Source organism: Pseudopipra pipra, chromosome 11 (assembly GCF_036250125.1).
Source record: "Pseudopipra pipra isolate bDixPip1 chromosome 11, bDixPip1.hap1, whole genome shotgun sequence".
NCBI lineage: Eukaryota > Metazoa > Chordata > Aves > Passeriformes > Pipridae > Pseudopipra > Pseudopipra pipra.
Genome location: NC_087559.1, coordinates 15,314,509 through 15,329,265, shown reverse-complemented (window position 1 = coordinate 15,329,265; position 14,757 = coordinate 15,314,509). Strand labels below are relative to the sequence as shown.

The following is a 14,757-nucleotide window of genomic DNA, read 5'->3' as shown; positions in this document are numbered from 1 at the left end:
GCAGGTACCTCATCCCAGTTGGGTATCCCAGTATCTCCAAATAATGGACACCCCACAGCTTCTCTGGGAAACCTGATGCAGTATTTGACCACCCTCACAGAGAAAAAGTGAACTGCCATTTCCCACGCTTCAATTTGTTCCCATTGCCTTCCCTGGGCACACAAGAAAAGTCTGGCTCCATCTTCAGGGTTTGAGCAAACCCCTGAATTTTTACAGAAAGGGCTGTGCTTCCACCTTAATGCAAAAAAATCCAATCTGTAAAGCCAAAAGTGATTTTTCTGGGTAATATTGGCCCAGCTTTTCTCACAATGCTTTGTAAGGAATAGCTGGTTACATGAAAACTCATGAGGTCTCCATGCTTTCTACGAAACCCAGAAAGGGGGCTCTTGTTTCAGCAGAAGCCAAGAGCCTCCAAGGGCTCTGACATCAAGGGAGGGCAGCTCCAATCTAATTAAACTGGGAAAACATCCTTGAGCAACAACCACTTCCATTCCCTACCTCTGCTTCCTGGGCTCCAGGCTCTTTCCAGAGGAAGAACTCTGGAGAATATTTAAGATTATTTATCCTTTTAGCAATGAGGTTTAAATGAGCAGGTCTGGAAGCCATGTGTCACCAGCCTTACAAAATCCTCCCCCACAGAGGACCAGAGGAGTTGGCAGCTCTGATGCTCCCTTTGGCATTGGACCCTCCAGAGTCTGTCACTGCAATGATGGAGCAGGACAGGATATTTGTGTGACTTAAAAACCAATAACATCTCCTCTCAAGTCCGTCTCAGGCATGTACTGGATGCAGACTGCACAGCATGGAGTTGAATACATACCTACATACCTTATTTATAATCATTCCAGCTTTTGTAGGCCAAAAAAGCCCTTCCTTCTCAGAAAAGAGCCAGACAAGAGCAGGATGGCCCAAGACATGGAGTGCAGGCCCTGTTGGTGCTCTCTGGGCTCTGTAGATTGAGGATCCTCGCCCGCCCTCCCCCTGCACACGTCAGTTCCTCAGCAGCTTCTCCCAGGCGGCCAGGCTGTTTTTCAAGAAGCAATTTCCTGCAGAGAAATATTTTTTTTTTCAAGGAGCCTAAGTGGGGAGCTTCCTGGTGCAGGCTTTTCACAGGAAACCATTGTGAAAGCAGCTTCGCCACCCACCAGGAAGGGCTGTCAAGGAGCAGGGAGGGTGCAGGCTGCACCCAGCTCTGTCCCCAACCCACCTTCTCCCCTACGTGCCTGGGGGATGAGCTCTGTGTCCCTTGCCCATCTCTACCTGCTGGGATGCTGGCTTGGGGCAGGGGAAGCAGCTGGATGATGAAGACCTGGGCTGAGTGCAGGGAGTGCAGAGTCTCCCAGGACTCTGCTTGGCCTCTCCAGCATCCAGCCTGTCCCTGGTAGGAGAAGGTTAAAGAAGATGAGAGGAGACATGATGACTTTACCAGGCTTTGGCTCCCTCTTCACTGTGTTGCTGGGTCTGATTTCAAGCAGGGCCAATACAGGTTTCTCCCCACATGGAGCTGGGTGTTCACTGCTCCTCAGCCTGGTTCTGGGAGGCACCTGGGTTTCTGGGTGCTCCTCTGAAATGCAAACCCTGCCAGGCCTTCTCCCCGCCACTGAAGGGGTGAGGCATCCCAGCTCAGCCCCACTGTGGTGGAGCCAGGGCAGTCCCAGTGGCTTTGGCAGCACTGCCTGGGATTTACCCCATGGCAGATCAGAGGCAGCCTCAGCACCGTGGCAGTGCCCCACATCCCTGGCTATCAGCAAAACTCCAAAGTGCACCAGTTAAACCCGCAGCCAACACAGGTCCTGGGGCGGCAGGTTGCACTGTGCTGCTGCTTCTCACTATGGGCAGCTTTAAAGTCAATTATTGCTTGTATCCTTTTATTCCAGTGAGCAGGGCAGGTCTCCCAGCCCGTGTGTGTCCCCTGAAAATGTTGCTTTTCATTCATGTAGTTCTTCTAGTTTGGGTGTATTTGATGGCTAGGAATGGACAGGCTCCTACCCCACTTTGAGGTCTCACCACCTGTGCTGTGGCAGCACTACTCTTTCATGGAGAAGTTCTCCTGGTCATCTGTAAAGATGCTCCAGTTCATGAGGTTTTTTTTCTTACACTAAATCCTCTGGTTTTGCAACCCCTCACTGCAATTAAAATAAAACTGAACAAACCCCAAGAAACCATTTCCGTGAAGCGTTTCGGGAGCAACGGGTTGGTTCCTCTTTCAGAGCACTGGAAAACAACTTCTGATTTCCTCCCAGTGTTAGTAATGTTCAGCTGAACCCCACTCTTTTTCCCAAAAAAGTATAGTTTCCAGGAAACGGGGCTTTATTTTGAACACAAAGCATCTCTTGGGTCAATCTCTTTTTGATTTGCCTTTTTTTTGTTTGTTTGTTTAATGTATTTAACAACGTTACAATTTTCTGTGAACTCATTCAGCAATCCCTGCTGATCACTGGTCCAGACAGTTTGACACTCTTGGATACACTCACAACTCCTGGATACACATATATGACCTGATAGAACATGACCCAGTACAGAGGGAACTGAAACAGGTCTCACACAAGGGTCTGGTGCCTTCCCAACCCACCACTGGCTTAATGATGTGACACTGGGCAGATCCCTTTCCTCTGTCTGTGTCCTGCTTCCCAATCCTTGAAATGGGGTTAAAGTTCCTTCATGCAACACTTTGCTGGACCTAAGAGTTGGCAAGAAATATCTGAAACACTCACAGGTGCCAGTCCTGTTTCCACCAGTGGCAGCAGTTCTTGGTCACAAAGGATGAATCAAAACCTTCTTTCTTCTCCCTTGCCCTGCTGGCAACACTCTTCCTAATCCAGGCCATGATGTTGCTGGCTTTGAGAATGTACCTCTGGCTCACAGTCAGCTTGTTGTCCACCAGGACCCCTCAGGTCTTTACCTGCAAAGTTCTTTTCCAGCTGGTTGGCCCCCAGTGTGTACTGATGAGTGGGGTTATTCCTCCCCAGTGGCAGGAGTTCATACTTCCCCTTGTTGCACTTCACGAAGCTCCTCTTTGCCCATCAGAGTCCCTCTTCATGGCAGCACAACTCTAAAAAAAAATGCACAAAGCCAAGGGAGCAGGGAGAGCTCAGGGCATTTAATAGCTCAAGTGGTGGAGCCTGGAGAAAAGGATGGGCTCAGAGATATATGTTGCTTTCCTTCTGACCACTGCCCACAACAGAGGGGGGACACTGTCCTGGGTACACACAGGGCACAAGGAAAGGGGGATCCTGCAGTAGCTTGTGCCATCTCAGCCCCTGTGTGCATTGTGCCTGCGTGTCACTGTTCATTCACTCAGGATTTGACAAGCAAGGAAGCAGCAACCAGAGAAAGAGGTGACCAGGCAACTTTTAAGCAAAGACATCCTGGGGAATGAGTCACCGGCTTTGCGTAAGAAGCCAGACTCCTCTCTGGAGGGAGAAGGGCAGGCGGGGCAGCAGGCAAGAGGAATGTTCCAGGGAGATGCCTGCAGCATGATTAAAAGGCAACTTGGACCTTGCATTAGGAGACCCACCTGTGGTGGCAGCAGAGGTGGGAGATCAGAGCCGAGCCAGCCCCAGCCCCACAGATCAGCTGCCCAGTGGTGGGAACACAGCTCCTCAGGGTAGGCTGCTCCCAGGAGTGGGAGAAATCCCAGCATCCACCTAACCCAGGCTTTTCTCAGGAAGGCTTGGGTCTGGTGGTGACACTTCTCATGGAGAAGATCATTTCCTTGAAAACCTGGGCTATCCAGGTCAGGTAAAAGCTATTAGCACAGTGGCACCAGACACACTGAGCCGGTTGAGTCAGATGGTATTTTCCAACAGCATGTAGGGTAATTTCCGAGGACCAGAGTGTTTCATCACCATGTTTTCCTGGTGACAACTTCAGCTGTTTTGCTTTTCAGAATCAGAATTTTGTTTACTGTTTTAGCTTATTTCCTCATGGAAAGCCTTTCATTTACTCCCCAGCATTACCTGTAGCTTTTCATCCCAGCAGGTGAAGGAGGTGGAAGAGGAACAGCTCTTCAGCAGTGGGGCCAGCATGCCAGAAATGGTACATTTTTTTAAGCTGTTCATAAAGATAACAAGAGATGAAAAGGTTGTGTCGGGAGAGAGATCTTCTCTAGTTGGAAAACATGAAATACAAGAGCAATTCTGTCTCTTCTGCTGGGTCCTGGCATTTCTGATGTTATCTCTCCCAGAGTTTGCCCTATGGAGCAGATGCCCCTGAAAGGAGGCCAAGGTGGACGGGTGGATGGGAGAGAATCTGCCAAGGGACTCACACCCATCCTAGAGGGGCTGTAGGGCCTCAAAGAGAGAAGAAAATCTGGCTGGAGAAAAAGAATCTCAGAGTCCAGACTTGTCGGGTGAAAGGTGTTGGAAAATGCAAATTATTAATTTAAAGAACTGGGCTAGGAACCAGGGGTGCCAGGCTGAGCTGTTATCTGCTGCATCAGCTGCAAGCCTGGCTCGGGATTTCGAAATAAAATTAGACTTGCAGTATATGTCTTTAAATATTTAAATTACTTTCAGTAATTCATATGGTGACATTTAAACAAAGTACACCAAGCAAACGGCTCCCAGTGCTAAAAGGAAATGTTTGCAGGTAATAATATTTAATTTAAGAGGGAACGGCTGATATCAATGCAGAATCTTAATGCTGAATTCAACCTACATTCCTCTCTGAACCAAGCAGGGAAGAATAAATCCCCAGGCCTGTGAATGGTTAAGCATGCAGAGTGATGTTATTAAAGTGCTGGTCCCAGGCACCCCAATGAGCTGTGAATTACGTGGGTGCCCAGATATTTGCAGGATCGGGGCCTCTGTGCTTCGTGGGCTCCCAAGAGTGGGGACAGGCAGCTCCATGGTGGGAAGTGAGGACTGCAGGGGCTTGGCAATGCCAGCCCCTCCTGCCCCACTCACCTGCCCTCCCACATCCTTCTTGGGTCCTTTGCCATGAGTCTGTTCTAGTAAGTAAAGGGAAAATCCATCCTGGGTGCAAACAAGCAGAACTCAATGAAGTCAGCTCACACACAGCCCGCTCTGCCGTGGTGCTGCCGGCCAATTTGGAGAGCTCAGCCGGGTCTGTTACATCAGTCACACTGGATTTCATAACATTAGACATTTCAATGAGGGTGACTCATTCTCTCTTGAAGTGTATTGTATGTATGAGCAAAGATGATTAACTTTTGCTGAATGGTATGATTTCTGGGATGGGAACTGCTATTAATTAGGAGCGGATCTCAGATGTTCACAAACCCTGTTTTCATGGCCTACTTTGTATATTTTTCTCCATTCTACTTGTTTTTTTAGCTCAGGATAAATATTAAAGTGCTCTTCCCCGATATCTGTAGCTAAAGCAGCCAGATGTCCAGCAAAGGCATCTGACTTTCATAGTCAGGCACAGCCCAGGGCTCAGTTCCTGTGGCCAAGCTTCAGCTTCTTGCCCCAAAAAGCTCAGTTTTCACATTAAATGCAAACAAAACAAAATAAAAGGGAGCTTCCAGCCAGCACAAGTGTAACAGATAAAGTACCACGGGAGGTAAAATAAGCACAAATGGCTCAGAATGCAAAATACAAAGAATTACCCTTCCTCATCCTCCCCTGAAATTTCCTTTATTAAAGGAAACTTGGGGGCTTATTCTGAGCTCGCGCTTCTGGCTGTTGAGCTTTGGGGGTTGGCAACACCGAGGATCCCTGGCATAAAGAGTCTCCAAGGTTCAGGGAGAAAGATACCCCTTCAGCTGTACTGGCTGCAAAGCTGGACAACTCACCAGAGTGAAGGTCAGGATGCTCAGCAGCTTCAACAGCATCTGCAGCACCTGGCACTGTGGTCCTGCAGGAAGTGCCTGGAGGCATCAATACCAGCCAGCTTGGAAAAGCCAGAGGAGGCAGGCCTGGGATGGGATGGAGTCGTCCTTCCCCACCCCAGGCACTGCCAGGGGGATGCTGAGGAGAAGCCAGGCTGAAACTGGGGACCTGGCAGGCCAGTGTGGCCTGGGCTGTTTGGTGGCATCTTGCCACCACCTCATGACTGCCAGCATCTCCACTGGGATGACAGGGTCCCCTCCCAGCTCCAGCCTGTGAGCTCCCTCTTGCTCAGTCCCATGGCACCTGCAGTGAGTGACACAACATTCCACAGAGCCAAACACACTCCACTCTGCTCTGGCTCCCTTGCTGTGGGCAGCAAAACAGCCCTGGGAATAGACAAACTGTGGTCAATCCCTCTGCCTTGCCAGCAAAGAGCTGGGGGGACGTTTCTTGTCCTTGGTTCCTGGTGAGACACCACCGTGAGAGTCCACTGTGACTTCCAGAAAGAGAAAGGAAGGGTCAGGGCTCAGCCTGGCACTCTGCCAGCAAGGATGAGGTTCACCTGCCTTGCCCAGCACCCCATCACCGTGCACCCCCTCCAGCACTCACGGCCACTCCTCAAATGTCAGGCAGGGACTGTGGGCAGCAGTTATGCAAGCAAAGGTCACTGGATCCGTGCTTTTCCCTTCCATCAGCTGAGGCCGCTCAAAGCTCCTGGGCACGGGCTGGAGATCTGGTCCAGCTCCATGACAGGCAGTGGTGATGAGCATGAGCAAACCTGAGAGAAGCAAGCCTTAATTGTAATTGCTTTTAGTTAACTGAGATGAGATGATTTCTTTGGATCAAAACTGAGATAAGAGGGCTGGGTGTTTCAGCACAAATGGGGGGTGAGCAGTGAAACTGCCCAGGTGGGTGTCCACCCCTAACCTGGAGGGGGCTTGGAAACTTGTGGGGTAGTGACTTGCTCTCCTCTCCTCCTCCCACTTGTCACCAGGCAGTGGGCAGAGACAGCTCCTCTTCCCCAGCAGCTCAGTGTGACCTGCTCTGGTTCAGGCACTGCAACCAGGCTGGTGGCAGCAGACCTGGAAGCACCTGCTGCCCAAGCTTCCCCATAACCACCACAGCTCCCAGGCTTGCTCTCAAGAATATGGGAGGTGTGGGAGCATTAGGAGGCTTCTCCTTTCAGACTCAATGGTGAGGAATATGCATTCAAAACAGAGATAGGGCTAGTTTCTCTCGAGCCTGTGGGAGGACATCTCTTCTCCTGCACACCAGTCCAACTGTGAGTATCTTTGAGATAAAGTGGCATCTCAAAGGGGCAGGAAAACCCCACAATTTGCCTAAATTTTGCACTTATGAAATGCCACTGGCAGATGAAAGCATGGATGTATGATTCAGGCACAAGTCTGGGATGTGTGAGCCACTGCCAAAACTCCAGGCGTGCAAAGAAGGCTGAGCCACGCAACACCAAGGGTTTCCTTGGAGACTGACGCAGAAGGGGCTTCTCCTCCAGAGGTTCTTTCTCCCTGCTTTTACCAGGCAAAGAAACACCCTAAATGCCATCTCATCCAAGAGAGCCAGTAAGGCTCCACTATGCCACTGGAGGAAGGGGCAGTGCTGGGAACCTGGAGGGGGGTTTTCCTCACCTCCAGCTTAGTTTTCCTGTTGCACATCTCACTCGAGCTTCTAAAAATGTTTGCTGGAGCAACTGTCTCTAAGGCAATTTCCATAACAATGGGTGCAGAAGAACGATCCATGCTGCTGGCTGACTTGCTGCTCACAGGCTCCCCGAGGAACTGGAGCACTGCTATTCCAGCGGTGAGATGCCCCTGAGAATGAGAGGAAAAGAGTATTTAACTGAATTGCTCCCAACAGCTGCCAGAAAGCTCCGCAGGGGCCCTGCTGTCCCTTGCCCAGCTGAGGGGGCACGGGCAGGGCTCCCCCAGCCTGGCCCTGGGGTGCTGCCAGACCGCAGGAGCCTGTGGGCAGAAAAACCACCCACAGCAAAGGTACAAAACCACAGAGAAGTGCTTCCACACCTTCACCACTGCCCAGTAAACATGCACCAGTGCAGGCAGTCAGCAGAGGGGAAGGACCAGTGCCAGAGGCAGCAGCAGCAGCTGCAATTCTACAATCAGCCAAGGCTCCTGCTTCATTTGAGGCCTTGGTCCTTGAAAGGTCATGAGTTACTCAAAGCCCCTGTGTGTTGCTATTTTATCTCTCAGTTCTGGGTGCTCAGCCCCAGCCAAAACCCACCCGGGTTTGCTCCTTCCCCACATCTTTTCCACTTGACCCATTAAAGTCAACGCTCAGCCACTGCCTCTGGTTTGAATCGCTCACATCCTGCCATTACAGCTTTGTTTAAATCTGTGCAGAGCTCAACCTGTTGTCAGACAGACACTAATTTGTGTGTTTCTAATTATTTGTTTCCATCTTAAAACCTGTTTTTCAGCAGATTGCAGCTTTATTTTAATACATGCTTGGCTAGAGCTTGATATACTGGTTGCCAGTAACCTAGACACAAAATGGGATTACATTGCATAGGGAGAGCAGGGGGAGAAATGAGCCTGAGTTAAACTGAATTAAGAGTCTGTTCATCAAAATGAACTATGCAAAACTGTGAAACAAGCAGCAGTTTTGCATCACAGAAGAGTCTGTTTCTATACTCCTCTGTTTCTACCCCTCAAAATAAGATGAACTTCAGCACTCACAAAGGGCATTTGAAACAACTGCTTACAAAAACACTTTGACCACCTCCTTTTTATGTGATTAAAGTTCTTAAACTTACGTTTAATCCCTTTTATACTCACATGCTTGGTGTTAAAAATTAGCTCATCAGTGGATGACTGAAGCAGGATCAATTTCCAGCTGCTTTCCCAGGATGTGGATGCAGGAAGTCAGGCACCATCCTCAGCCTCTTCAATCAAGCAATGCTCCATCAACAGCTTTTTACCCTTCCAGAAGCAGGCTGGGCCCTTTGTTTCTTGGTCATTTTCACACAAGTCTTCAGAGGGTAGAAGAAGTAGCTCCAAGGCAACACTGCTGCAACACGCCAGGCAGCACAACCAGTGCTCCAGGACCTGTCTTTGTTTCACTCTTTCTCTGTAGCACTTTTTCCTATGCTGAGGATTTTGGGGTCTCTGATCTAAAATGCAGATTAGGAGACTGACTCTGAGGCAATTAAACCAAAACAAAACCGTATGTTATTCGCTGGCAAATACTGACTTTTTAGTGGAGGCTATGTTCTGTGTAGCACACTGCTCTGCCTGCACATCCACCCTGAGAGGGAGAGTGAAATCCTTGTGCAGTTCTTTCCAGCAGTGAAGACAATCCAAGGACATTGATTCCTTTGTTGGTTTTGTCTGTAGACATAGAGGCCCAAAAAGTTGATGCAATCAGTGGGATGTAAGGATGCACTTCTCAGGAGGAACTAAATGCTAGAGGGAATCAGCTTTTCTGTGTCAACAAAGTGGCCTGGGACTTTGGAGGAGACACTCATTTTGAGGACACATCCCAGAGCACCTGGTCCATCTTGTTCCTGGTGTGCAGAGGTCCAGCTGGAAGGGTGACAGTGTGCAGCATCCCCAGATGAGCACCAGGGATCTTCTCCCTTTTTGGACTCTGAGGGATACATGACCCAGAGCAATCACTCCATTGGTACCAAACAGCATGGAGGTCACCTGGGAAAAGGCCTTTGCCAGGCCAAATTTTGGTGTGTGTATCAGCAGCAAGGAGATTGGCTGGGGGTGGCCATGGCCTCCTGGTTTGGTCCTTGCAGAGGAGCATCTCATCCAGACACCTCTGCTTCCACCTGTCAGCTGAGCCGAAGGGTCCGTCACCTCCTTATAGCCCTTCCCTATTTCCACCTTAGGACGTTTTTGGTGAGCTTCTACTCCTTTTTTTATGCTAAAAAGGAAAGAAAAAAGGAAGAGAACACACTTGATGTTAAGGAAATCTAACAGAGCATGCAGCAATCCAACTGCTCAGACACATATGCCACCTTCCTTCTGCTCTGTACCAGTGAGGCTGTGCCATATTTAGATCTGGCTCCATCTCTTGCAAACTTGACCAACTGTTCCTCCACAGTGTCATCTTCACTTGTTTACCCCCAAACTGTTCACTGGAATCTTCAATTCAATGAGGGGAAAATAATAAAAAAAAGTAGGTTTTATTTTTAATGACGGGAAAAGCACTGAACGCCAAGAAAGCCGGATCGCAACAGTGCTGGGTAGAGAGGTCAAGAGATCCCTTGGTGAGTCATCATCTTCACCAGGGACCTCCTGTGTGGGGAGGCAGATGTGTTTCCTAGAAATTGCTGTGCTGTGGTGGCGGGGCCAGCCCTGTGCTCGCTGCCAGGGCAGCGTCCGGCCGGCCGAGTCATCGGCCCGCGGGATCCTCCTGCGAGTGTGTGCTCCCAGAGGAGAGGCGAGTTCAGCCACACGGGAAGGCAGGCACAGAGCTGTGGTCACATTCGGTTTGCCCCGGTGTAACTCCTGGGAGGGGCTGCCCCACGCAGAGTGCTGAGCATCTGCAAAGCAAACGGGTAACAGCCTCCTTGAGGGAATGGCTGAAAAGTCCAGCTCTGTTACAAGTAGGAAACATGGGAAAGTACAGAAGGGCTTTTCCCTACCTTCCTCATTGTGCCAAACCATGACAAGCTCACCACAGTGTTTGGGACCAGGAGTCAGGCAGAGATGGTCTTGCTCAACACTTTCAGCCATGGTTATGTCACACACGAGGCAGAGGTGAGCCCTTGTCCTCCTGCACACAGTGAAGCCTTGGAGGCTTCTCACTGAATGTCCACATCTCTTCCTGGCTTGCCCTTGATGTCAAGCTGCTGCTGTCTCCTGGAGGACATGGTAACAGCCTGTCCTGGAGCCTTGCAGGAGGCTGCAGTGTGAATCCTCACAGCCCCCACACCAGCACTGGGCCTTGTATACAAACCTTTCTCACACTCGAGGCAGATCTTACGGAGTTAAGAGCATTTTCTTGGCTTGCTGTGCTGGTGGAAGAGCAACTTACAGCACAGCAGATGGATAAAATTCTAATTTGGGTTTCACATGATTTATATAAATAGGCTTAGACGAGGTTGCGCAGAGATGGCACAGTCATCTGCCAGCCCTGCTCTGTTTACCTCTAGACCCTCTCCTCCCTTCCCATTAATGAGCACCCCAGTAGCGTCTTGTGCATTAACAGTGACAAGTCATCCCAGCCTGTGTCATCCTCCTGCAAACCACACAGCTCCAGTCCCTGCTCCCAGCAAGGCAAAGCAGCCTCCTGCCATCCTGCCCAGCTGGGGACAGTGTTTATGCTCATCCCTCAAAACCAAACTGTCAAGGAGCACGGCAGAGCCACGACTCCCACGGTCGGCTCAGGAGATGGGGCAGGGTGAAGATGGACCACGCTGCTGGATATGGACAAGAACAGAGCTCTCCCCAGCCCCCACTCAATCACAGGACATCAGTTCCTGCCCATGCTTCTCCCCGCCTCAGAGTGAGGGGACATCAGTGGCCCCACTGCCACTCTCATGAAGATGACACAGCAGCTCCCACTCCTTCTCCCCGCTAGTGCGTCACTAAGGAGCCTTCATCACGTCCTGATCAACAAACCAGCAAGCACATCTTGGTTGGGTTTAGATAGAAACCCCTGCCACATCCCTACTGCTCTTGAAGGGTGACATGGGCTGCTGCTGTGCCAAGAAGGGGATTGTGACAAACAGATGAAGGTCTGGTTCCTGTGAGGCTCCAGCATGCATCTGCTGAACATCTCCATCACACATGTATTCTACCCCAGAAATCAAGTGTGACTTGATCCCAGCAGAAAAATTAGAGAATTAAGCTGCTGGTTTCTTTATGCAGTCAAAGGAAGCTGGTTATGTAAATTTTGTGAAGTTTGGTGGCTAATGAGATGGTGATGGGCACATGTTTAGCTTTTACTGGCCAGTGAGAGCCCATGAGCACCCTTTACTCCACAACATAAACCCATCGGAAACCAGGCTTTGCTGGTTTCCGCTGCTCGTGGAACAAGTTGTATTATTTGTATAATTGTATCCTAGGAGCCCTAGTTTCTGTCCTGCATAGTCCCTGGCATGAGCAGTATTTTCCATGGTCAGCTCAGAAGGAGGGAGCAGACTTTAACCCCTTTGGTGCAAAGAGCACATTCCCACATAAGGTTATTTCCATGCAACCCCCACTATGAGAAAAAAAGCCCTCCTAGGATTAAGGCACATGCAGAGAAATCCCAAAGCCAGCAAGGAGTTGCCTCTAGGAGAGGTGCAGGTGGCTTGGGAGCAGCTGGGGAGGCTCCTGGGGGGCTGGTTGAGCCCTCGCAGCTCCTGCAGCCAGTACCATGCTCAAACCCCACCTTCAGCCTGGCCTCTGCCAAAACTCTCTGATTCAGCCTCTCTTTTCCAGCCATGCATCACAAACCAGCCCTTCACCAGCTGGGATAAGGCACAGGTCACCAAACAAGTGAAGAAAAAAGGATTTCTCAAGGGACAAGGCAGATACACCCCCACAATGTGATCTAGTTTCCCTGCTTGTGCATCTGTGGTGGAGGACAGGAGTGATGTTACACTGGCAGTCAGAACTACCTCTACCCAGTGAGGTGCAAGCAAAGCCAGGGTCCTTGTCCTGGGCCACTGCCGAAGATAACAGAAGCTTCATGAGGCACCTCAGGCTTGAGAGAGGCAGGCCAAGGCTTTGCAGAAGTGACACATGACTTGGAGCTTCTTGGGAACTGAGTGTGGTACATGCTGAAGGACCCCGAGTTGAGAAGGCAAGGACTCAGGGAGGCCTTTGTGGAGATCTCAGCAATCCCAGAGCACATCCACCCTGGTCCTTTTTGTCCGAGCTCATCACTGAGGTCCTCCTTAGCCACCTGAGCCACATCCACATGTGCCTGTTGTCCAAGACCTGCCCCTAATTATGAGAGAGAAGAAAGGAAGCACGGAAAGCTAGAGATTCAGGTCGAGGAGTGGTGGGGTTCTGGGACACCAGCAATCCCTGAGGGAGCTGCGAATGTGCTGCAGCTGAGGGCTAGGAGAGATGTAATGTGCAGGACTCAGTGGTCCAGGAAACCCTCGCCATCAGCACCTCTCAGGGCACAGAGCCAACCTGGGCTCTTTGTCGTGTGGGCCTAAAATGCTGAACCATGAGACTTCTGTTGAGCTTAGAGACTCAGTTTCTGCTGCCCTAGTAAAGAAGAGCAAATGGCAGATTCAGGGTACTGCCAGCAGCTGGGAGAGCATTCCTGCATTTCCCCAGTGCCCACAACAGTGGCAGATGAGAAACACATCACCTGGAAAATATTTGGGGTTTCCTTCCAATAGTTGCTGCCTCTGTGCTGAGGACATGCAAGCAAAAGGAGATGGATCTTCTGTCAAAACCATTTGCCACTGTTGCAGTGTTTTTAAGCAAAACCCAAAGCATTCCAAAAGAGACTGAGGAAGCCACCCATAAACCAGAGAAAACAACTTAGGGGATGCAAGGCAGCTCATGGGTTTGGGTGTCATGTGCTCAGGGAGGAGTGGCAGCCTCTGCCCTGGAATCACCCAGGGAGGAGGAGAGGGAGCCCTGGTCTCAGGACTTGGCATCCCCTCTTGCTTCAACCACAGGACCTCACCCACCCTGTCACCTAATACCTCCCAGTCAGAAAGAGCTGGGGATGTGTCAGCAAAGCCAAAGTGCCCAAGCAATATCATTTTTAGAGAAGGGGAAGCTTTGAGCATGACCAGTGTGGAGTGGCAAAGGTAGCAGGAATCCTAAGCAGGGACGATCCCTGCCCCAGACCCCAGTTTTGGGCTGAAAAAGACAATCTTCCCACCTGCTGGGATGTCTCTGCTGATGGAAATTCAGCTCCCACCAAAGCTGCACGTGTTTCTCACCCAGGTCACAAATAATTTGTGGCTGGACTCAAGTCAGTAGAGTTGATGCAGATCCCTCATAGTCTTTCAAACAGAAATCTCTGCAAAAAGGTTGATATGATTTCTTTCGGATTTCATTTCAGCCTTCATTTTTCTAATCTCTTTAAAAAGCACCTACTTAGTAGTAATGGCAAAGATATTTCCTTTGAGAAGTTTGAGAAGCTTGTAGAGGCAATGTTTGAAAAATAATAAAAAATAATAAAGCTTTGCTAGCTCCCAGGAGTGAAGAACAAAAATCATGCTTGTCTAGAAACATACTTACACCAGCAGGCTTTTACTAGCATGTGAACCAGCAGTTGGTACAGACTCAGTCTCTGAGGTTTTCCTGGTGTATTAACTACAAAGTGACATTATTTCAGTCCTAAGCAGTAGAATTTCATAAAACATCTCCAACAAATATCCCATCATCAGGCTGGAAGCTCTGATGAACAGGACAGCTGATTCCTCACACGGATTACAAATCACTGATTCCCCTCACCAGACGAAGTTAAGCACGGATTGCAGTGAGAACCATTAAGGACAAATCGAGACCTCAACCCGTGCCAGAAGAAAAGCTTGGATGAAGCATCTACTGAAGTGTCTTCCCTGAGCAAGGGACTTTCCTGAGCTGGGTGCTCAGGGTCACTGCCTCTCCTCTGGGACACAGAGGCACTGCCTCGGTGTTTGAGTCTCACAGGGAGTGAAGTCACTGCCACCACAGAGCCACTCACAGGGAGCCGTCCCCATTCACAACTCCCGTTCATTCACTCCAGAGCATTCCCATGGCCAGATGTTTATCACTCTTGTGTCACCCTCCAACTATTTTGCAGGGGTGGTAGGAGTGGCTTTTGGAAGACATTTGAGTACACACACAAATACAGGCTTGGGCTGCTATGTGTTTGGACAAACAAATAAGTGCAACTAATCAATAGAAATGTTTTTATGTTAGCCGTGACTGGGAAGAGAAGATCCCAGCCCTGCCAGATAAAAAATCCCCACGGGGATTTCTAAGTGCTCCCAAAACCAGCTGGACTAAGACCTTCCCTGTTCACCCCACGG

The 14,757-nt window shown here is 49.9% G+C and overlaps 1 long non-coding RNA gene across 1 annotated transcript in view; it reads right to left on the bottom strand.

The window, feature by feature from the left end:
* Positions 1–2,344: 2,344 nt before the first annotated feature.
* Positions 2,345–14,757, bottom strand: part of LOC135420383 (uncharacterized) — a 29,667-nt gene continuing 17,254 nt past the window's right edge. Inside the window, exons 3-5 of the long non-coding RNA XR_010433502.1 lie at positions 8,606–9,701; positions 7,442–7,624; positions 2,345–6,573 (exon numbers count right to left, since the gene is read on the bottom strand). This is a non-coding gene — a long non-coding RNA (uncharacterized LOC135420383). The remainder of the gene's footprint in view (positions 6,574–7,441; positions 7,625–8,605; positions 9,702–14,757) is intronic.